The 23947-nt window shown below is 39.1% G+C and overlaps 1 long non-coding RNA gene across 2 annotated transcripts in view; it reads right to left on the reverse strand.

Moving 5' to 3' along the window:
• Positions 1-22905, reverse strand: part of LOC107988841 (uncharacterized) — a 117522-nt gene extending 94617 nt beyond the window's left edge. The window contains exons 1-2 of one of the 2 annotated variants that reach the window (XR_001760335.2): positions 22690-22905; positions 21001-21261 (exon numbers count right to left, since the gene is read on the reverse strand). This is a non-coding gene — a long non-coding RNA (uncharacterized LOC107988841). Of the gene's footprint in view, positions 1-21000; positions 21262-22443; positions 22653-22689 lie in introns of those variants that run through there. The other variant, XR_003050365.1, reaches the window with a different exon arrangement.
• Positions 22906-23947: the final 1042 nt, after the last annotated feature.

Below are 23947 nucleotides of genomic sequence, written 5' to 3' on the forward strand. Positions count from 1 at the left end.
CCCGCCCCCCCCCCCCCCCCCCACCCCCTCCCCAATTCTTCATTTCTGCAGCGTGTGACACTAAGAGTCTCACAGGGTGGCTGACATTCTGCTGTGGAATCACATCAGTGTCGGACTGAGAGGAAAAACAGCCAAAAGCCTGCAATAGATACAGCTGACTGCCAGTGAATGGAGGCAAAAACACCTCGGCTTAAGTGATCACAGGTCGTCATTTGTGGAACAGCAGCTGTCAGGAAAACCCACCAAGGCTTTTTACCAAGAATGGGAACAACACAACCATTACTGGAGTAATCAATGGGGTACCATCACCAAACCTGAAGCAAGAAATAAAAGCAAATGAAACACAATATACAAAAGTTTTTAGCCTCCATGCTCGGCACCAGAACTAAAACCATAGACTGTAAACAAGATGTGGATGTTCCCTTTGTGCCTCATATTAAAGCCAGACAGAATACATTTTAGAATGTGGTGCCATCGCCAGCAAGACTAGGTTACAATTTAGTCAAAAGGTTAAGATTAAATTAACACTATAGACGTCCATTATAGGTTCATTATAGGTCAAATACAACGTCTTTTGTCCAACATGAGACCAGGTGAGGGCCAGCTTTGGTAAATCTGTCTGAAAAGTAGCCCATGCTCAGTATGTAGGCCAAGGTCTAAAAGTCATTACTGTATGTGGGCCAAGTGACTTCTTTATGTCAGATCCTTATATTACATTGTTTGTTTACTTGTTTTTATGTTCACATTTATGGAGGTCAGTTTTATCACTTATCGGGGACGAGGTAAAGTCCAACATAAACTGTGTTTGTATTTGTTTACCCTTTATGATATTATTCTGCTGGTTTATCACGTCATATATTAAAGACAATGTTTGAAAATTGTGAGGGAAGGGGGAGTCATTTAAATAAAGTATACGATGAGTTCCGGTCTTCTCTGGCCACAGATTCACCTTTGGAGGTCAGTTTAATTGGACAAGTTTACTTTTCATTAATTTAAATACTTAATCACATTTGCAGTACACTGGCCATTGCAAAGTTATATATGTGTTGTAATTTATTCATAGATCTAAGCACCTCACAAATGTATTAGATTATGATGCAGCTTGATAGAAAATCTTAATACTATTATATGAGTTTTAGCTCCACATGGTGAGCACACACCGTCGTCTCATCGAGGAAAGCATTTCAAAGTTGATTTGATTTTACATTGGAGACCAACGACACTGCCAAGAAACCTGACTGAAATCTTTCACATCAGGGTCTGGGAGGATGATCTGTTACAAACGGCCGAAGAATGATTTTTGCTTTTATCACGTTGAGACCGTAAAGGTATGAAAAGGACATTTAGTTCTCTCAGCGATAAAGTGGAAATTCTACCCGAGGTTTTTGTACCCACAGTGCAGTCATCAGTTATCAGCACAAATGTACTACACCATCATGGATCAAACAAATGATTGCACTCCCTACTTCAACACCATTTAAAGAATTGGTAAACATCTGTGATTTTATACTACATTTATTACAGTTATATGTGCATATTCTACTGCATGATGACGCATTTACGCACTGGGAGATCTATATTTATATACACACATATAGACACAAATATATACATGTATATATTTAAATATACAGGCATATATTCAAATATTGCAATTGAAAAAAGATTGTCATTGAAAGTTTCTAATGTGTGTGTTCTTTTTTTAATTCAGAAAATAGAGGTGAATTTTTACGACGCCGTCAGGATGTAAATCAACTTTTCTAGAAATTGGCCTGTCTGCTGTCTAAGCCCCACAGTTTCCTGCCATAAACATCAAGTTAAATTTACGGACACCAGTATTCCATTGGTTTGTCTCTTCCTACCACCAGCACAGAAACCCTAACACCAACACACGCTGAGAAAATCCATGAATAACCCCAGACAGACAACACAGAGTGTGGATTAAAAAACCCTGTTAACTCGTCTTTATTTCCTAATTTAGCTTTTGATTTCCTGCACCAGTCAACCCTGTTTTCCATTTTCACATCAACAGTCTCCCATGTAACAAACTCAATTAAACCGCCGCTGCTGTGAGAGCCACTTTTGATCTCCCCGAGACATCTGCTGCCGAGAGTCAAAAGCTGCAGCTGAATTTGAATCCTTCACATCGCATAACACAAATTATCAGCCAGTATTAGATACACAATTTGAATATATAATTAATATTTAACCAACAGTGTCATAGAAGGGTTTTTGAGCCTCCAAAAACTTGACAAGATGACTTTTTCATCCTGGAAAAAAAAAACCTTAGCTATAGACGACTGTCGTTAAAAAAAAAAAAAAAGATAACATGGTCACGGTTGAAACGGGCTTTAAAGAGTCTTTAAAAACCAGAGTTCATGAAAAACAGTTTTCATATTCCATTTCTTTTCCACTGTATTTCACCTCACTCCATTCCCTCTCCTGCCATTTATGCAAACTGGTTCTTTGATCTGACGAGTGCGAGAAAGGTGGCTTTATCTTAGAACAACAGCGAGGCAGATGATCAGAGAGTCGACAGACCTCAGAGGAATTTCAGGTGGGAATAGAAACAAAGAAAAAAAAAAACCATGGCAGGAGCTGAGTGGTTACAGTAAGAACAAAAACGTCTGAGACGCAGGAAGAAAGTGAGATTTATCTGACACAAAACACTATAACTACTCAGCTTTACCACCAAAGGCAGTATAATGGAGCCAGGTGAAAATGTCAATCCTACTCCACGGAAAACATGGAGACAAGGTTTGAGGGAGAATCTTGATTAAAATGTCTCCCACGTCTGGACAGTGTGAAGTACAATTTTTATCAAGAAGTCCATGGACATACAGTGGAACCTCGAGATACGAGCAAGACTTCAAGCAACTTTTTGCTTTGAGATACGAGTAAAGATTTGCGATACGAGCACGCTTACGCTCCGACGCTAGGTGGCCGAGCACTCGGAGCAGCCCACGCCGTTTCACTCATTCCCTTCACTTGTTCGTTGACTTCCGTATTGTGTTTGTGTTATCTACGTGATTTTCTCTCTATTTTGTGCATCATTGTTCAATACAGTGATGAGTCCTAAAAAAGTGAGTGCTAAGGATGGTAGTGAGAAGAAGAGACGCATGATGACCATCGAAATAAAGCATGAAATTGTCAATAAATATGAGTGTGCTGCCAACTAAAGAAAGAATACAAATCGAAAAAAGCAAAAATAAATTAAAAAGTTCGTACCGTATGTGTAAGGTACAGTATGGAATCAAGGGTCTACGTATGGGCCAACTCTCTGCCCTCCCTCCCTCCTCCTCCTCCTCCACACATGCCGCCATTAGCCGCTACTGTATTGTCTGTCTCAGAGGTAAGAACTCATAATTAAAACCACATTTTATTTTATATCACAGGAATCCTTATATACTATCATTTCTTTGTGGGTGTGTCTCTATAGCAATTAAAAACATGTTTTATTTTCCATTGTTCTCGAGGTTCCACTGTACTTTTATATTGATTTTTTTTCAGGTTCCACTGTACTTTTATATTGATTTGAATGACCATGATAAAAATGTTTAAATCCTGGACTTTAAAACACAAACTGTTTTCAAATGACACCGTCATTTTACTGTCTTTGAGTCCAAGAATGCAGCCATTCATCCAATGAGAATGAAATGAAGCGGAATCAGACTAAGTGAAAGACCTGCAGGAGAAAAGAGAACGCCAAAGCCTGAGGATTTCTGTTTTTCCACTGCCAGGACGACCAGATTGCCCTTCGCAGTAGCAGCACCTTATCAATTTGATTAGAGTGTGAAAGGACACTTAAGATCTCAATTGCCAGCATATTAGTAGTCGACTCAGCCCCTGCCTGGAATCCGCCGGCCAATGTTCGGTGCCTGTGTCGGTGCCCGTGGTGGTGGGGGGTGAATTTAAAAAGATTATTTGATTTCACTTAGATAGGCCCCCTGCATGTGAAATCAAATAGCGATTAGATAATGTGAGCCAAATATGAGACGGCCTGCTTCATTTCAGACATCGATTTGCATCTACAGCCTTAGCCTTTTCTCCAAGATGCAAGGAAAACAACATTGATTCCTGCCAGGTTTGAAATAAACATTAGAAAAAAAGTAAGTGCAGAATATATTTATGCTTCACCATTGATTCTAACGAGACTACCAGGAGGCCGCCGAGAGTTCGATCAGACAATGTAGGATCTGCAATTCATGAGTCAAACTTTTATGACAGTCTGTTCTAAGAGTTCAGCCAAAAGAGAATAAAGGGAAATTAATATAAAAAATATGTTAAAAAATGACGGCACTTTTTCTTTTGTGTTTGCTTTGATTCAAAGATGAGAAACATGACTGAGTTCAGACACCGTGAAGAAGAAATTGAATAACTTTTCAAGCACTTACAAGATCAATTTTCATAATGTTCCCGCACCGTTTCAACCCACAATTAGACTTTGAACTTGAGTCACATTTCAGCTCACGGTGATGTCCTGACCATTTTTAATCAACATTTTCGCTGCATATTTTCTGCACTGTCTTTGCTCAGTTGTTTGTTTTGAAAGCCAACTTATGTGACCATGGTTTTAGCTACTGTTTAGGCTAACACTAAGCTATAAATGAGAAATTCCCAATTACTATTTTGACTCTCTTTTTTTGTTTTGCCAGTTTTGTATTGTTTTTTTTTTTTAGTGTTTTCCTTTAACTTTTTTCAAATTTTTTATTTATTTTATTATTATCAATTAACAATTTGGATTACCTTTAATTATTTGGCACAAATATACATTTTTCCTGGATAACATTTAGTTATAATTTTACAGTATAATTATGTGAATAGCTTATTTATTTTGCAGTTTCACAAAGTTTTTGGGAAACCTTTGTCAAATATGGGGCAACATTTCAATTATTTTTGGCGTTTATTTGTAATATTAATTTTATTAAATGTATGTATTTAAGTTGAACTTCTAGCTATTTGGCAATTACACTAGCTAAGTTGTTGACAGCTAATACTTCGATATTCCATTGAATGATTAGCTATCTTTCAGAAATAATTTTGCCAGTTATTACCAGTATTTAATGTTTACCATTTTGATATTAATGTAACTAATTTAGCTAAGATTTTAACTAAGATTTATTAAAGGGTTTACTTCAGGCTTATTCATTTTTATAAAGTTTTCTTTTTAAAAGTTCAAGTGTGTTCATTCTGTATTCACCTTAAAAAAAGAATCATTCTTTCTCCATCACACTCTGCTTCACCTTCACATTCTGTACCTCATTCATCTCTAAGGGCAGGAGTAGGGGGATACACGCCACCATCAAAACCTCATTAAACTCCTACCTCTCGGATGTGAATGACGGAAGTTTGGAGTCACATACAAAGCAATTGGATTTGATCTGTCACTTTCCAACAAAAGCGTTCGCTCAAGGCTGTCGACTGCCTCAGCTGCCGTTCTCATCACATTCAATCCAGAAAGTAGTTAAAGGCAAATTGCAGCAGGGGTTTTTGGCTGGAGGTCGTTTGGTCTCGTATCCATGGATGCACAGGTAAAATACAAACACAAAGACTGTTTCTTTTAAGCGGGAGGTGTTTTAATTACTTATAATGAGCCAATCACATAACAGCAAGAAGATATTTTTGAACTGAGAAGTTGTATAATTGGCTAATATTTAGCTGTTTGGGCTAAAGCTTATTTTCTAGTAAAATGTTTTTGGGTGCGTAAAAGTATTTTGGTATTTTTGGGCAAGCTTTTAGTGTTACTTTAAAAAAAGATTTAAGCAATATCATGTTTTTTATCAGCTACATCATAGTCTGTTTGCTAAATATCTGTAATGATAGGCAACATTTTCCTTTTTTTATTTTTTTGTATTATTTTGATGATTCATTTTGGGGCTTAGATTTAGCTGTTTAGTTATATTTTGGCTCACTTTTAGCTATTGGAGGCTAACCTTTATTTTCACATGAGAAATGTTGGTTCTGATAAAAATAAGGCAACAGGAGCAGTGGGGAGGCAGTATATCTAACACCCTTTTTTTGAACACTCAAACAGTGAGACGTGTGGCTGTTTGTTTTTTTCCCCTCTATATTAAACACATATTTCTCAGACTCGAAGCGAGACTAATCGTCACACACAAAGTATCACATCACCAAGTCAATAAAGATGACTCAGATCACCAACGGTATCAGAGCAGAGCAGAGCAGATCTTTTTTTTTTATTTTCCACATGTCCTCCCCATCTGTCCGTCTCGCCATGTCTCCCACTGTCTCCTCTCACCACCGGTGCCTCCTGTCTACTCTTTTGCAGCGGCCCCTCCTTTATCTCCTCGTCTCAGGCCATCAACTGACACTCCCTTTCTACATCAGGGCAGACTGATTGAGCTCATCGTTGTCTTTGCAGCAATAAGAACCTGGATTTAAGTGAGCACAGAGGGGACAGTGCTCCGAGACGCACAGATACACAGCCATACACCGTGATACACAGTGGCACTTGTGCTAATATGCTAATGATTAGGCTGGGACAAAGGTGAGACCTGGTCATTGCACTTCCTGCTCTCAGTTATTGTTATTGTTGTCTGTGATGAGATTGCGCTGTTTGTCTTTGGGACAACGGCAATTTTACTTTCTCAGACATTTCATCATTGCTGATGTGAATCAGGACAGAAAATACAAGAAATGCCTCTTAATGTATTTATGATGTATTTAGAGATTACTGCCAGAAGTCAAATACTAGCACTCAGATAAACATAATTTAAAGTTAATACAGACAGAATGACACATTACATCTATCTCAGTTTCGTACATCTTGACCGACCATTCACACGGTGGCACAAAAAATCCCAGCCCTGTAGGTGGCAGCATGCATCGTAAGTGGAAAAAGAAGCACAAGATGCATTCAGTGACACCAGCGTATCTGTGTCAATACAAGGCAGTTCATGTTCATGCACAAAAACAAACCCTGCAGGTGCAACTATGGACAGAGGTAGGTTTGTATGTGTTCTTTTTGACCTTCCATCTGCATGTTTTACATGTGTGTGTGTTTGTGTGGCTAGCTCCTATGTAAGCCACTAATTGTCATGCAGGGGCTCTTATGTAAGCCACTAATTGTCATGCAGGGTGCAGACCCTCAGCACAGATATTTCTGTAAGCTTTCCCAAAGCCATAAGTATGGAAATAATTAGGCAACAATACAGTATATCCACAAATTCAAAAGGGCAGCAAGGAAACATCAAACAGCTTTCTGCACTACAATAATGTTTTATGTATTTTCCGTTAATGTAAAAGGCAGCATAAATGTGAAAAGTTCCTCGTGCAGTTTTGAACACGTTGACCTTTTATCTCTAATGATGTTCTATAGAACTGTTTTCCTGGGATACAACCCCACCGTTAAAAACATTTTTCCGAAAGATTTTTGCATAGGGTTGGTTTCAAAACTTCTTCTACACCAGAGCCCCCGCCCAAGAGCCACAGTCACAGCTGTTGCTACATAACTCCATTTAAAACAATTTTATTCCAACAAAATCAGTATTCTCATTTAACAAATGGAATAAAAGTAAAAAATCAGTATCCCTTTTTTCAATCCTCAATCTGGGTCAAATACTCATATATTCAGTCATATTTTCCAAAAAACAAAACTGCCTTGCTGTACTTCCTCTGCAACAGCTTTGTCCCCCCGAGGGGCGCCACCCCCCACTTTGGAAACCGGGGTTTCACTGGATTCTTGCTAGATGTCTTTGCTTTTGATTCTTATAAAAGCCACTTTCAGATGATATTTTGTCCACTGCTTGATTTTTTAACATCTGCTTCTGTAATACATTCATAATTAATGATCATCCACTATGCCAAACTTTTCCAAGGTTTTTCGAAATTCTTCTTTCAAAAATACTCTCTTTGTGCCAAATACAATTTCTGTCTCTTAAAACCAACTTTTATCTTTATTTTTTTGGCAAGGTTTTAATTCAACAGGTTGACCTTGAGATTTTTGATTTTTTTTTTCTAAATTTATTGTTTTTTTTATCTTTTGTGGTTATTATCTATATGAATTACAGATCTATCACGTTTACGGCTGTACGTTGCACCATCAGAAGAAAAAGAGACATGCTCGCTGTAAATCAGAGCCCAGAGAGAGTGACACTGACACTGCATCTGAATTAATAGTTGTCTGCTGCATCAAAACATCATTTTCTGTGGTATCAAGGACGTGATCTTCACACATGTAGAATTCCAATCATTTGTTGCTACACGCTAAGACTACACATTTCCTGCTTGTGTTGCTGCGTCAGTCATTCAGGACCAAATCTCACTCCATGGTTTTTGAGCTTCATTCAGTGAAATAACTCTTCGTTTGAATTAGTGAAGGGGTAAAATGCTTCTAGAATTCCAGCTAACACATAATAAAAGGGGCCTCACAGAAAAGGTCTTTGTTAAACTAAAGCATGTCATGTTAAAATACCATCTTCATGACCATTATGTGTTTGTGGAGCCTTGAACTTCAGTCAGTAAGTAGATCTACGACTGACAAGTTGACTGAGACTGTTGCTAATTGGATTGCGGACGACTGCAGATCAATTATCTTGGTTGAGAACAACTTTCGACACATTCCACAAGCCACCATTAAGATGCTCAGTGATGACTAAAATCCACCACCTCCATGAAGATAAATCTTGAATTACAGTTTCCTATTTTTATTTTTTATTTCCATATTATTGATTCCATTGTTTATATTAGTCACAAAAACAGGCGTGAAACACAAACATCTATCATTCTCTCAATACTTTTTTAGGATTGTTGATTTATCCTGATGATAAATCATGATGTATCATCCCAAATCCACAGCGATCCTGTGATTAATCTGTGAAACTCAAACATCTATCATTCTCTCAATATTTTTTTAGGATTGTTGATTTATCTTGATGATAAATCATGATGTATCATCACAAATCCACAGCGATCCTGTGATTAATCAGATTAATCGTTTGACAGCCCCTGAAAAGGGTTTAACATCGACTGAATCCCCCCCCCTCCACCCCTTGGAAAAAACACAGACACTATCAGACTACTATAACCTCTCCAACGGTGGAGAAATGTTCTGCACAAAACAATCGTCGGATGAAAGAGAAGAGTCTATTTTTCTAGGATAAAAAAAAAACAAAAAGTGGCATTTTCCTATTTTTCTCTGTCTCTCACTCCGTCTATAACTCTCCAGGATTTTGGTGTGGAACAGTCCAATAACATACCAGCATGGTGTGAAATCAGAGCCCTGCAGGAGAGAAGAGGCGCAGGGTGATGGGTGAGGCTCAGCATTCGGACGATTGCTCACGCCCGAGGCTGCCTGACACCGGAGGTGCCGGTGTACAAATTGAAGTCACATTAGCGGTAGAGACTGCCAAGAGGAAAGACGGTGGACTGTCTCTATTTCCAACAGTGCTGACTCCACCTGATTATTTTACTGAGGCGTGCACTGTATCTCTACGTTCAAATAACACCAACCTGCCTGTTCATAGGTAGAGGGGGAAAAAAAATCTAAGGAGTCAGCATGGCACGGGCAATTTTTAGAAAGGAAAAACAAAATAGACAGCGTAGCCTGCAGGAAATTGGTGAATATAATGTGGTTGTTCGCCGTGGCTATTATTTCGTTTGCCTTTTGTCAACAGCGTTCGACCGCCTTCACTTAAAGTCAATCACGGCACGCTCCCTCACAAGTGCTCACTTTTTCCATAACTGCACAATTACAATATTTATGAGAGCTCCTGCTGATGGAAAGACAATTTCCTATTTCTTTTGTGGCCCCCTTCATTCTCCACTGTGGGCACGGTTTAATGAAATGTGTGGCGGTGAAGCGCTCAGGCATTCGTTTTGACGCTGCCCTGTAATTTCCACGACATGATGATGTGAATAACTATGTGCTGATCGTTCCAGAGACACTGGCAGAGCCCAGAATGAATACGTTAACAAAACATGGGTAAGATAAAAAAAAAAAGGGCAGGATCTCTCTTTTACGTGGTCCCTGCTTTGCCCCCCCCACCCCACCCCTGGAGAGCTAAGAACAATAAATCATATAAAAAGGATTGAAAAATATAAATGTTCATTACAGTGACCTTACAGTAGTGACAGCAGTTAAAGGAGGAGTCCAACAAAAGGCAGCACAAATGGTCCCATCAGGGTGAATATCTGCTAATGCACCACCACCGGGGATAATATTATTGATAGCTAGTGCATGATTGTGAGAGTGGGTGGTGCGGCATTAAATATACACTTCTGGCAGGGCTGCTCCTGCTTCTTATATTCCATTAATGCACAGTGCTACAATATGCATCAGAATCCCCGGTACACTGGGGCACGTTCCTGTGCTTCAGCAACTCGGTGAAATCCAGATCATTTGAACTCTTTCCTGGCAGGAGATGACTTATTCATGGCACATGTGCGAACCAAGAAAAAGATTATCCACCCATGGGGCAGACTCTCGCTCTCTGCATCTCCCACCAAGGGCAATCTGACGAAATGTTAACCTGTGCTCCGTCGCAGTATTTTTTATGTGCAGCCTCAGGTGCCTGCTCTCTTAAAGAAGGGGGCAAATTATCACAGGAAAAGATTTTCAGCCAGCAATAAGGTTTGTAAAACATAAAAAGAGCTTGTTCCATGCATTTGGCCACAGAAAAAAAAAAACTGTAGGTCAGCAAAGGAAGAGAGAATTAAAAAGGTCTCGGATGTGTTTAAAAAGGGATTGCAGGCAATTTAACACCACATTACAAAAACTCACAGGAGACACATTCAAGCAAAAGTCTAGAGCCTGGGAACAAGAACTGTAATTACACACAGCGATGCTTTCAGCTAAACGCCAGGAACATGTGAACATGGCTATGATAACAACACTAGCAGTGCTCACCATATCCTTGATCCTGCTAGCATTTGATTATTAGCATGAACACAAACCTAAATAAGGGCTTTCATTTCGTCAAACACAAAGTCAATAATTATTAATTATGACACATACAATGATCCTTTATCTTTCTACTATCTTTCTAAAAAACTTCTCCAGGATGTCTATAAAATGATGGATTGAAGAAACTATACTCTTACCAAACGTGAAGCTGAGGACACTACAGACTGCGGATGTCTGTACTCCCACAGCATTCTTGTAGTCCCGATGACCCCTCAAAGCTCTTTACACTACAGATTGTGCCTGCTACATTCTAAGTCTGGATTCAACCACAAGTGCACTTCCTCCTGAGGAACAGCCACCCTCACACAGTTCTAAATTAAAACACAGTTTTGCACTTTTTAAAAATTGATGTTTTAAGGGTTTTTTCACAGGTTCAAGAGAGGGTTAGGTGTGAAAATGCAACCGAGAGGACAACCACGCGGCACTAACAGTGTGAAACCTATGCATTGACACAGTTAATTCCCCTAATTGCATCCAACTCATTCCCCGGGAGTTAAACAAAGCCTGCTCTGATTACATTTTAACCCAGCAGGAGATCTGTGCCTCCTGAGGCACGACAGGTTTCGCACGCTCAGCTTTTCTAGGATGAATGAATGGAATGAATTTTGAAAATGCACATCTCTAATCAGACCCATGCGTCAGTGGACTTTTTTTTTTTTTAAACCATTGCAACAGTGCGTGGGTAACTGTGGCACCTCCTCCTGAGACACAAGCATTTCATGGCTGGTCACTCAGGCCTCCAACAAGCAGCAGAATGTGATCGATCCTCACACTCCCACATCCTCTCCTTTTTTTCCTGCTCCTCACAGCCTCACTCCCTCCCTTTTGCTCTCCCAGGATGTTTTACACTGGCTTAGTCAGTGATGCATTTGATTGCACAGCACCACACCAGGGCCAAGTCATCAAAAGCCTGATCCTTGGAGATGCAGGAGAGGGAATAAGTTGTGGTAAAGGCTATCTCTTGTGAAAACCTGCGGGTAAAATAAACGCTGCCTACAAGTCGAGGAAGTGCCGAGTTTTTACAAGTGACAAAACGTAGTATTACACACACTGGATGTATGTAAAGTATATGGCTGAAATAAGAGTGCAATATTTTTTACCACATGTAACTCTTAGAGGAAACGTGTACATGTGTGTTTATACTTTATTACTTGTTTTAATTATACATCACATTATCCAAGCCACTGACCCTGGTTACAACTACTGCTGATACAGAAACACACACAGGCCACAGTTTTTAGTTCTGAATCAATGGCCTAAAGAGCCACAATTGACAAAACAAGGCTTCATCAATCTAGGCCAGACATGTTTGTTCGAACCATAACATGAGTTTTTTTTTTTTTTAAACGACTCTAAATGTGGCCCACATTCTAAAAATTCAAACAACCCTTGATACCATAAGTGGACCAACCAAAACCTCTAACTGTTTGGTTAGGTCAAGTTGTTCTGTTAGGATCCATACTAACTTTGCTATGTGAAAGGGACCTTTTTTAGTTCAATCCTTCCATCACTCGACCTACATCTGGCTTCTAAAATTTTGACAACACATTAAACTTGACTATGTTGCGTTATATTGCCTCAAATATGAAAATGAGATAGCCATTATTTTTTGACTTGACAAGACAAGATTAAGGGGATCAGTTATTTGTCTGGTCTAAACCACAGGAAAGGTAAATACTTTATATATAAATTACTGCAGATAAACTACGTAAAACACTTGATTGGCAGTCCTTGGGTTATTTTGTTGGCTGAAAACACACAGGAGCTGGTCAACTCTGGTGTTCTTCGCTTCCGCAGTGCAGCAGTTAAATGATTCAGTGGACTGTCCAACCGCTACACATGAACTTGTCACAGCGCATGACTACATTATTGATAAGATGCCAAGCGCTGGACACTGAAACATGCAAGATTTGCTCACTTCTGTCAGAACCAACAATTCCTTATCCAGTGTCATCTGCCACTGTCATCAAACTGTGAAACCAGAGGTGGTTAAAATGTGTGTGTGTGGGTGCGAGAAAGAGAGAGAGAGAGTGAAAGAGAGTGTGTGTGCGGGTGTGTGAGGGTCATTGTCTTCTGTCCCTGACAAAGATGACACCTCATTATACAGTAGTGGGGCTATAATCTTGTCTCAACCTCAGACCCTTGGCAGTGCCAGTGGACCATTACAGAGTATCGGATCCTTTCCTAGCTACTCTTCCTCACTCCACACCAGACAGCAGTAATAGTTAATCAGCCTTTCTAGATCATAAACAAAATGCAGAAAAATGTGCCATGATGCACAAAACAGCAGGGTAACAGAAAATGTTTTTTCCGGTCAAAAAACGAGGCTAAGAGTGGGCTCTAAGTTGGACTTCCACTCAAGTCCTGTGAACGGGAATCTGGATGTACAAATAGCAGATAAGGCATTTTTCATGCTTGTTGAATTAGAAAGGTGGCTTTTCTGTTGTATCACATCTCATGTTTACAAACAAACCAGACTTTACCCAGGACACGCCAACAGATTTCTATCCAAACTAGTCTTGGTAACTGTAACAAACTCATGGAGACTTTGCCCAATTTGGAATCATGGGTAAAATATTGAAAAAAAATGTGTAGTGTTTACTGCAATTCCACATCATTCAGTCAAATATTGCAGCTTAGAGTCAATAGCATCGGTCATTGAGCCGTACTGCAAATCATATCTGGGGCAAACCAAGAGTTAATGTGTAATATTTATTCAAACATTTTGCTTTCTTGGTACGGTCTCCATCGTCAGTGTAGGAAATGATGATTATGAAGATGAAGCACAACAGGACACAGCACAAACAAGTGGAAACAGGTTTTATTGACCTCATAAATGTTTAATTCAGCCTCATTAATACAAATTGATCTCCCTAATTGACTGAACACTAGCCTAATTTTCACATTGACTTCCATTGAAATGAAGGTACAGCCAAACCCACCACAGTACATCTACTTCTGGTGCATCTCGTCTGCAGTTTTGTTTCACGTCCATTTCTTATATAAGGTTCATCAGACAAACCTGCACTGGAACTCAATGTGTGTTGCAGTATTTGTTTTGTAATTATGCATTACTTAGTTACGCTTTTGCTGACAAGTACATTGCTCAAGTGACCACACACGCTGTTCTCCTTTTCCGTGTCTTCCATGTACTAAGTAGAATCAAGGCAGCAAATCAAAACAGAGGGGCATTAACAGAGGGAAGACAGATCAACACCAAACTAATTTAAAGGCAACGGCACAAAAGGAAATCAGGAAAAGCTGAAACCACGACCACAAAACAAAGAATCCATCCAGAGGTAAACAACCAGATCAATGACCACAAAACGAATAATCCATCCAGAGGTAAACAACCAGATCAAACAGAAACACAGAGAGGTTAAGGAGTCCAAGGATCACAGAGAACAGAGAAAACCACCGAGCACCTTAGACCACACTGACCGAAACCAACAACCAAACCAGAGACAAGAAAAAAAAAAACAATAATAATACCGTAACCACGACCATGTTAAAAAAATGGACACTTTTTTACCAAACCCACAAATGTTTACATGTTTGTTCATGCACATGTGTTAGACTTGAAAACCTATGTAATATAACAGTGGTGCTCAAGTCAGATTGAACTACAATCCTGATAACATGACTGAACTGAAAGATTGTGGCTTGACAATCTTTGCTTCCTTAGAGAAGGAAGACTAGTAAAGCTAAAGGAGCCAGTAGAGAGGAAACGTTTCACTTTTCAAGGTGAAAGCTGTGTTTCTGTGAATATGTGCCGTGTGGGTAGATGCTGACTTGTACAATAGTAAAAAGAAGTTATAAGAAACAATAAAAGCCCAAATAAAGACGCCATATGGTGAGGAGGACATCCAGGCATCCATGCATGGGGTCTCCTAATTTAACAAATGCACCACCAGCCATGAGCAAAGCTGTCTCGCCCTGAACAACACCCACTGAACATCTTTTCCTGTTGACATCTGCTGCCAAATCCACCATTTTATTTCTTCTGTTTACAATTAAACGAATCCCTTCGAACAAAAATAGACAAATTCGATGGTTCTGTGGGTAAACATTGTGGTGGAGATTGCACGACAAAATGAAGATTTTGACGCTACACAGACACATGCATCCATGTGTAAGTAATGGTGTAATCCCAAACCGTCTTTTGTAACTAATGCAATTGGATGACAGCAGTGTTGCCCTGCTGCGGTCTCTGCAGGAGTAGATGATGGTATTCAAATCATCAGACCTTGGACTGAATTTTGTTCCAGGTCATTGTCTTACATATTGCAGTTAAGCAGGAAGTGAGGTACCATAGGTGCCCCTCTGACTTAATGCATATTCCAACACATGGTCGACCCCATGCTGGTCTGGTATGTGCTGTGTAACTAAGCATGTAATTCCACACTCAGGGTGACTGACCAAGGCTGAGCACGCTAACTTCCCTCCTGCAGAGGGGTGAGTTACACTGCTGAAATTTATGTTTATGTGGCATTTCCTGTAATGGAAAATTACCTAAATGTCAGCGAACATGAATATTAATGTAAAGATGACCTGGAGGAGGTCACTGTCATTTGATCAAGGTTATAAGAGTTTGTTTAAGGAGCTTGCTTGCAGTTTTGAAGTTAGACCTTAGCGTTTTAAACCTCTTGGTTTTAAATCCAGGTCTAGGTCTGCAGTTTCTGCGAGGTTGCTGTGACTGACTGCGACCACAAGAGAAATGCGTAACATCATAAACCAAGCTCGGAACTCAATTGCATGGAACACTCAAGAGAACAAGTGTAATTTTATCATCAGAATCCAGCTACGGAAGTCACACACTGATGTACTGATTACTTCTACCCTGAAGTCATACACTAGAGTGGACTTGTCAGTCAGTGCAGGGAACATTACCAGTGTGGAGCAATCAAAAGGCTGAGAAAAAAAACATCAAGAACAGGCAAAAGGTCATACATGAGAAAACAGAGGAGGTTGAAAGCTTGACTAATAGGACTTTTGGACACAGGCCGACACAGCACCACATACACATTGTTCGAAAGCCATTATTTCCAATGTCTATGGCACAACAATTTGTTGCTGCATGGAGGCAATCTCGTCTACAGTGGTCCCAGAGGGTCTCTGTGATGAACACCACGCCTACCTCCATCGTTGCAGCAATTCTAAAGGAACAATATCAGGTACACAGAAGGCGATCCAGACAGAAAAGCTGTTGGGGCTAACTGGTTAGCATTCTTGTAGCTGCTTTTTTTTATATATTTTAGATATAATTTGACAATTTGTTAGCCTTTCACTAAATTCTGGGCTAACTATCAGTAAAAACTTTTTAAGCTATTTTCTTTTTAAACATTCGTTTAAATTTGCTTAAAATGTACACCTGTCTCTTTTTTAGGTATTCATTTAGACATTTCTAATGTATTTTCTACTTTTTTTAAACACATTTTTGCTTTTACATATTTTGGCAATCATCACAATATTTCTGATTTATTTGAACACAAACCGCTCTCTTACTTTGCAACATAATTTCTATTGGTTTTTTTTTCTAAAATGTGTTGTTATTTTTGCTTTTTCACAACTATGCTTTTAGATTTCTATGCAACTTCATATAATTGACTTCATATTCAGTCTTTTCTTTTTTGTCTTCTGTCTTTAAGTGCCTCCACTGGGTACAGTAAATCATAACAAATGTAGCAATCACGTAACAGGTGTCCTCATACAATAGGTTCAAAGAAGAAAAACATCTGCTCTCCTCTGCACAGTGATTAAGTACATAATTACTCCAACTGTCTCTGAGTGAAACAGAATAAAGCTTTGTTAAGGTTTTTTTTTTTTTGCCATAATTTGTGTGAAATATAGACTCTGCCTTATAGTAACTAATTCACTCACTAAAATAGACACTAGTACAAAAGAGTTTTCACTTTATGAGCATTTTAATTGAATTAATAACATAAACCTTTACCACGTCGGATGAAAAGTCTATTTCTGTTTTGACAAAAAGAGCAAAAACTAAGTTTGACAAGTTGACAACTGCTGTTTCAGGTAGAAAATGTCAAACTTTTCACCATTTTTTTCAATGTTTTGTTAAATAAGAAATGTATTTCCCTTGTAATAGAAGAAGTAAGTTGAAATATAAACTGATTTTCAGGCTCATACCATAGATACTGGAATGAGCCTGGAGATTGAAAATGGCTCACTGATGATAGTGACACAAAAATATAGATATAAACCAAATATAAATACATATCCAAAATAAAAAAGCAAAAAAAAAGTATTTTTATCAGATTAAAAGGAGAAAATGGATAGAAAGAGAATTTAATACGAAAGTTGAACAAGACTAATTTTCGATGATGGGCTACAATATTTTGGGGGAGAAAACTATATAATCCGAAATAATAAATAAACAACATCTGGACTGCACGTCTTCGTCCTCTCAATTTCCTAAAAACAAACATCCTATTCTGATATCCCTAAGCTTTTAATATACTTTCATTCCACCATAGTGGATCTGACTTTTTCATCTCCTATTTGAAAATAGGATTGACAGAGATGAGTTTTATTAAAAGTCTTTTTATATGTGTTCGTATATATGTGCCAGTGAGTAAAAGCATAACTGGCGATAGTGGGATGGATGTGTGTGTGTTTGTATGTATGGGCGACTATTCTGTAATGGCAAAGACGCCGCAGCTGTCCTTCAGCGATGCTGACAGAGGCTATAAATTCATTACTCTGCGGAGCAGACAACCCATCATTCCCAACACTGGTTCTGCATCAACACAGTGTGCACACTTGTGTGTACATGTGTTTGGTAGTGTGTTTGTATGTGTGTTTTCTCTACAGGCTGGTGCGTAGGTGTCAGACCCGCTGAAGGTCGAGCAGATAGGTGGGGTCAGCTGACTGTTACTCAGCGACGGCGGTGGTAAGGGAAGCTGCCAGGAATATTGATTGACAACATTTACGACGGCAGCTTCACTTGGCATGTCATTGACATAAAATGTAGGACCTCCACCCAAGTCAAGGAGCCCATCATTATCTGCCTGCGTTTATCACACTTCCAGTATATGTTGCTCTCTGACCATGAGCAGGGACCACAGAGTACGAGTGAATATTGATCTGAGGGGGGCGACAGTTTTTCTCTTTCTACCTTTCTCTGCAGCCTCTGTGGCCACATAACATATATATATATATATATATATATATATTTAGCGATTTAAAATAAAAAGGCTTTGAAAATATATTCCGTATACTGTTGTAAGAGACAGGGAAATATGGTCCAGATAGCTGGAGGCTATAAAATGGCTCATTGCCCAGAGATAGGTGAAAGTTGGCACCGAAAAGACTACAATAAAATGGGCAAACGGTGAAAATAACCAAAGGAAACTTCAAAAGTTTCAAATGATAAACAGTTCCCCCTTCGTGTTATAGATCTTAAAATATTGCATAAGGTAAAAAAAAGTATAATGTTTAAGTGACCGTAAATTCAGCTCATAAGATAAGCCTTAAAGTTATTGCGAAACATAGCTTTTATCCAGCCAGAAAAAAACATGTTCTCTGGTTTTGTTTATTTTGTGTATACTATGGATGTGGAGGATGGAGCAGTTTGACAGTGAGTAGCCAATGTTCCATTTTAATTAAGCGCTGATGGAATTTGTACTTACCTTTGCGTTTTTCATTCTCTACCTTTAACCGCAGTGATTTATGAGCGGCAGAGCTTTAGAGAATATTGCTTTAATTGCACAAAAAAATGGCCATTTCTCATCCCTGATGATGAAGTTATTTCATTGCCACCCAATATGGCAGGGACAAATGACAGCCATTAGGGTGCAGAGCTACCAGATGCACTTTGGCCCGAGCTTCTCACCTGGTGATTATGCCAAGCATTCATCAGGAGGAAGAAGAAGCTGATGGTAGGAAGGGTCTGATCACCGACTAGACTCAGAGAAGATCATTACTTTCTTATTACTGCGGCCTGAGCAATATCAAATTCATTGACCCGAGACTTTTGAACAGAGAAGACGTATTATGTTTCCAGAGTACCACTGTGCAGACAAACATAAAATATGAAGCAGCTTTAAAAATGCAGCAGAACAAGACTGGAAAAGGACCAATACAAGTGAGGGATAACAAAGGTCAAAGACTCACAGACAAATCAGGAACCAGACAATGTTCAAATGCCAAGAGTTCTCATGTGAAATAATAATGCCTTACATTCCTTTCTAGCAAGAGTCTGTTAAAACCACACATCATCTTTTAACCACTCTTCCTCAGAATCAAATTCTCACTTTTGCTATAGGTTTCATCTCAGCGAATGGATAGAACAGCTGGACTTCACGTCTGTTTAGTTTAATGTTAAGAGGGTTGTGATTCATATGTAGCATTGGTTTTGTTGTGATTGTTTGCTTCCAAATAAATGTGTTCTCTCCTTGAAGTCTTAGTCTAGAATTATTATTTAATTTCCTATTTGATTACAGTCAATAAACCTGCGGAAAGTTCTGAAATGATACATCCTACTATTACTATTCTCACACCACCAAACCCTATATCTTTTTATGTAGTGGTGTTTTTCCTAAAAAGACTGTGTCTGTGAAGATACCCAGTGTCGGAAATTGGTAGAAAAATGACCAACAGCTGAACAAAGCGAAGGGGGACCTTGAGTTTCTCTCCAGTTCTGGTTGTAAGGCAGCAACAAGGATTTGGAGATGAAGAATATGGGAGTGTGTGTGGGGGGGTAATAGTTGAGGAGAGTAGAGAAAAAAAGTGTACAAAAAGAACAGAAGAGGAAGATAAAGCACAGACCAATCCACAGGCAGACCTTGAAGCCACACCTAAAGGCCTATGGTGTTATGTGGTAATGATGTATTTGTCATAGTGGGAGTTTTTCTACATTCATTTGGCATATGAAGTGTAATACGCAATTTCAATGTCAGGAGGGGGGGGGGGTATTTGTGCTTCCTTACTCACCGGCTCAGACATAATCGAATCTACCTGACAGGTGGAGCATGGTCTATTGGGTCACGGGCTGTTTCTATGCCTCCATCAGGCACAACGTGATAGAGGCTGCTGCAAATGTTTTCAACGAGGATGAATTGACTGTGATTCCCGCAGGAACGGCGCCACAATCGGCTGTGACGGGCAGCAAAAACACGCCATCACATGTTATTCACATGCCTCAGTTTCCAAGACAACATGAAGCAATATTCTACAAAGACTGCAGCAGCAGAGACTGGTGGGCTGAAGAGTTACCCACTGAGAAATTAATCCTTTTCACGCTGTCAATATTTGTTTATTCTTTCATATTTGCTTTGATTGATTTATTTTTCTATATAACAGTGTTGAAAAACGTATTAATCTTGTGGGGGGGGTTTTTTTTGGTATGAAGACTTGTTGCAGACCCTGCAGTGAAATTTTTTGGTATAAAGACTTGTTGCAGACCCTGCAGTGAAAAAACAACTGCATTTTCAGGCACACAGATTTAAAAAAAACAATTATGTCATAATTATTTGGATACTATACAGATAGGCAGTACCTTACCCTGACTAAAAAAGTCTGTGAGTTCCAAAGACTTTTTCAGTTAGGCTAAGATAGGGTAGGGTAAAAGAGATTTAGGGAAAATATGATATATAATGTCAGCAGAAGTGAGGACAAATACGCAACAAAAGTTACAAAATACCCAAGGACATCAACCACTTGCCAAGAAATACCAGAAATCGCAGTAAATCACAATTAACCAGGAGACCAAACACAAGCATACAGCAACATCAGCATTAGGGCAGTGGCTAATAACCTAGCCAAAATTTCTCAAGATTCATCCAAATAAAAACAACTGACCTCTCTGAAGCACAAGTCATTTTATCAGTATAAGCAATTAAAGGAAAAAATAAAGTGAAATTAAGCCAACAATCGTTGCTTTAGAAATAGTCCAGACACAAAGGACAGTAGGTATTCGATGTTAGCCTAAGCTACATATGATTGTTGCCCCAAAACAACAGACTGTAAAGGTTAAGTCCACAAATGTCTAAAGTCAGCGAGCTACTAAGATTTAGCGCAGTAGAAGTCTGAAATAAAATGAAATGAACGATTCCTACCGCCTGTTCTGCAGAGATGTTTTGACCTGTTGGTGGTCTCATGGCAGACCCTCTGATGAAGACACACAAAGGCTGGTGTGAGAGGTGGACCAAAAGATGGAAGGACTTCATCATCTGACCCCTTACACTGGCTGTCGTCTCAGCAGCCTGACGATGTGTAGCAGGAGAAGTAGCAGTGGTCCTCAGGGGTCAGAGTCCAAGGGCAGGTTCTGATGATGTGCTCAGTCTGGCATGGTCCCCTCACATGCTGAAGGAACTAAACTGGAGACAAACAAAAGAGACAATAACATGGTCATTTTGAGAAACTGCAACGTAAATAAAGCCCTGAAAACAGTCATTAATGTATACACTCACAAATTTACACATTTTGTTGAACACTTGTGTCACTAATTGGGTTAAAGTGTATTTGTTAAGAACCTTTCAGTGGCAGCTTGAATTAGAAGATACTTCCTTCGCAAACTGTGCAACAGGGAGTTTTCTTAGCACTAGAGCACTTCTAGTCTACAGTATCACCTCAGGGCAAAACATGTCCCCGCTGTGAGCACAGACTGCAGAGCTGACGTTAGCCTCAACACTGGAACTGACAGGTACAGGTCCACTTCACCGTATTTGTAGTAATTTGTGAATAGAGGAGGCAGATTAAAAAAAACCATATATATCTGTGTATATCTGTGTATATATATATATATATATATATATATATATATATTCAACACAGCGGTTGGTGTATGTTGGTGTTTGTATTCTGCTTATCTTCACAACAAACTTAATTTTGCTTTCATAAAGCAACCAATCTTGATTATTTCAGATGAGATTGTGGTTTTTAAAGGTGAATTTTATCTGACTGTCAGGAAATATAATAAACCCTCTCAAAAATCTACTGGTAGAAACAAAGCAAGCCTGAAATTAAACTGGATTCAAAATTGGCCTGTCAGTGTTACTTTTCCTCCTTTTTTTAATCTGCTTTATTAATGTCTCTGTATCATATGTCACTTCCAAATTGTCTGTCTTTATGCTACATTTGCTCACTGTCGTATATTAGAAAATTAAAAATGGAGTTGGAAAAAAAAAAGTAAAGCTGCTTAAAATGATCTTATCACATCACGTTACCTGAACACAAATACATTTGAGACCCATAAAACTGACATAAATGAAACTATGATAAGAAGGATGAGAAATATGTTCATGGAAAGTAGTTTTGTCTTTTTTTTTTGGAAGCCAATTTTTATTCGTTTTGTCTTTTGTACATTTACAGTGTTAACCATTATCAGATTTTCAAGGACTTTTCCCTCCTTAACTTCACATAATTCCTACGTTTGACAAGGACACATTGGACACTAAACCTTTTACAGCATTTTAGGATCCATAAGGACAAGGAGTCCTTTTAATCCCAACTTTTTTTTTCCTCGTTCTCTTCACTTTTTTAATAATGTCATGACTCACCGCACATACAGTGACACCTCCACCTGTACACATTTACTTTGCTCCGTGCTGCACACTGCGCTGAACAAGGAGTGTGGGCTGGATGAAACGAGGGTAAAGTGCCGAGAGCGTGTCGAGAGCTTTTCACTGTGTTTTTGTGAGTACGCGTGGATTCACGTGTCAAGTGGTAGTGACGTCACCCAGGGAGAGAGAAATCATGAGGAAAAGTTGTAGAAAGTAATTAAATAGAGACACAAAAAAAACTACCAATTGTTTGGTGAGCTGCACTCGAGTATTTACCTCGTGCGTCACACAATATTCGTTGTTTGACGTCACGTGTTGGCTCGTGCGTTTATTAGCTGGCTAGAAATACTTAACGGGTTGCGTCAGAAACTCACCGGAAATTGGCGCAGAATCAATAAACCGACCGACGGAATTAACGTAGGTTGAAACGTTACGGAGGAAAGCTGTCACAGAGACAGATGTAAGATACCAACTGGACTCCACTGGGGATCTGGAGTTCACCCACGGGAGAGACAGAAAGAACCAACAAACGTAGAGGAAACAAATAGGAACAACAAAATCACGTATGACCTCAATTTAAAAAAAAAATGGTTCAGGACCCTTAAAAAAACAGTATAATAATTGTTAAGTAAACCTCTGTCTTACGAGGAAAAGCCATTCAAAACACTATCTATGTCTATATTATTCTCGTTTTACAAACTATTTAATTAAATTTATTTTTAGCCGAGAATTTAATAAGACAGGAAATAAAACACCTGGCTAATAAAATGGCATTTCTAATCCGATATCATAAACAATTCCTGGATTCTTGTGAAAAAAAGTAGCTGTGAAGAAAAACCCTGCTGTTTCAGGTCTGATGTTTTTGCCTTAAGGAAAATTGTTGTTAAAAAAAGAAACAATAGTTTTGCAGTTTGGACACAACCATACCCTTCTCCATCTGCCCTAATCTGCATTGTGGTTTATTATGTGTCAAGAGCGACTGGTAATTTGTGGCATGCTTTGTTTGGGAAGCAGCACACGTGGCACGCGACCTCTTTATTGCCCGGGGATATTTTGCACTGAACAAAAACATGCCCCAACCCCAATTAGCGCTTGAGTTTTTGGAATAATGGGCCACATTCTTCAGGCATGCAGCTACAATCAGGAGTCCTTGAAACAGGAAAAAAAAAAAAAATGGTTTAGCAGGAAAGGAGACAAAAAGGACACACACACACACCTGAGCGCTATGTAAATTTCCTTGCCCTGACTGACAGCCCTCTGTCAGGAGGGGACAACCATGTTAATTTGAGTTTTAAAGGTCAGAGGCAGATGCTGTAATGAATTACAACTGTCAGTGTGTAATGAAATCAGCCAAGAATAATGATTAACAGATTATTTTTTAATTAACATGACCATCGGTACTGATTCAGCAGAACAAAAACACACCCAACAATCCAAAAATGTGTGTGCGTTAAGACGAGACCGGCGCTGTGTGTGAGGATTCACCCCTTTAAACAAACAG

Source organism: Cynoglossus semilaevis, chromosome 8 (assembly GCF_000523025.1).
Source record: "Cynoglossus semilaevis isolate Cse_v1.0 chromosome 8, Cse_v1.0, whole genome shotgun sequence".
Taxonomy (NCBI): Eukaryota; Metazoa; Chordata; class Actinopteri; order Pleuronectiformes; family Cynoglossidae; genus Cynoglossus; species Cynoglossus semilaevis.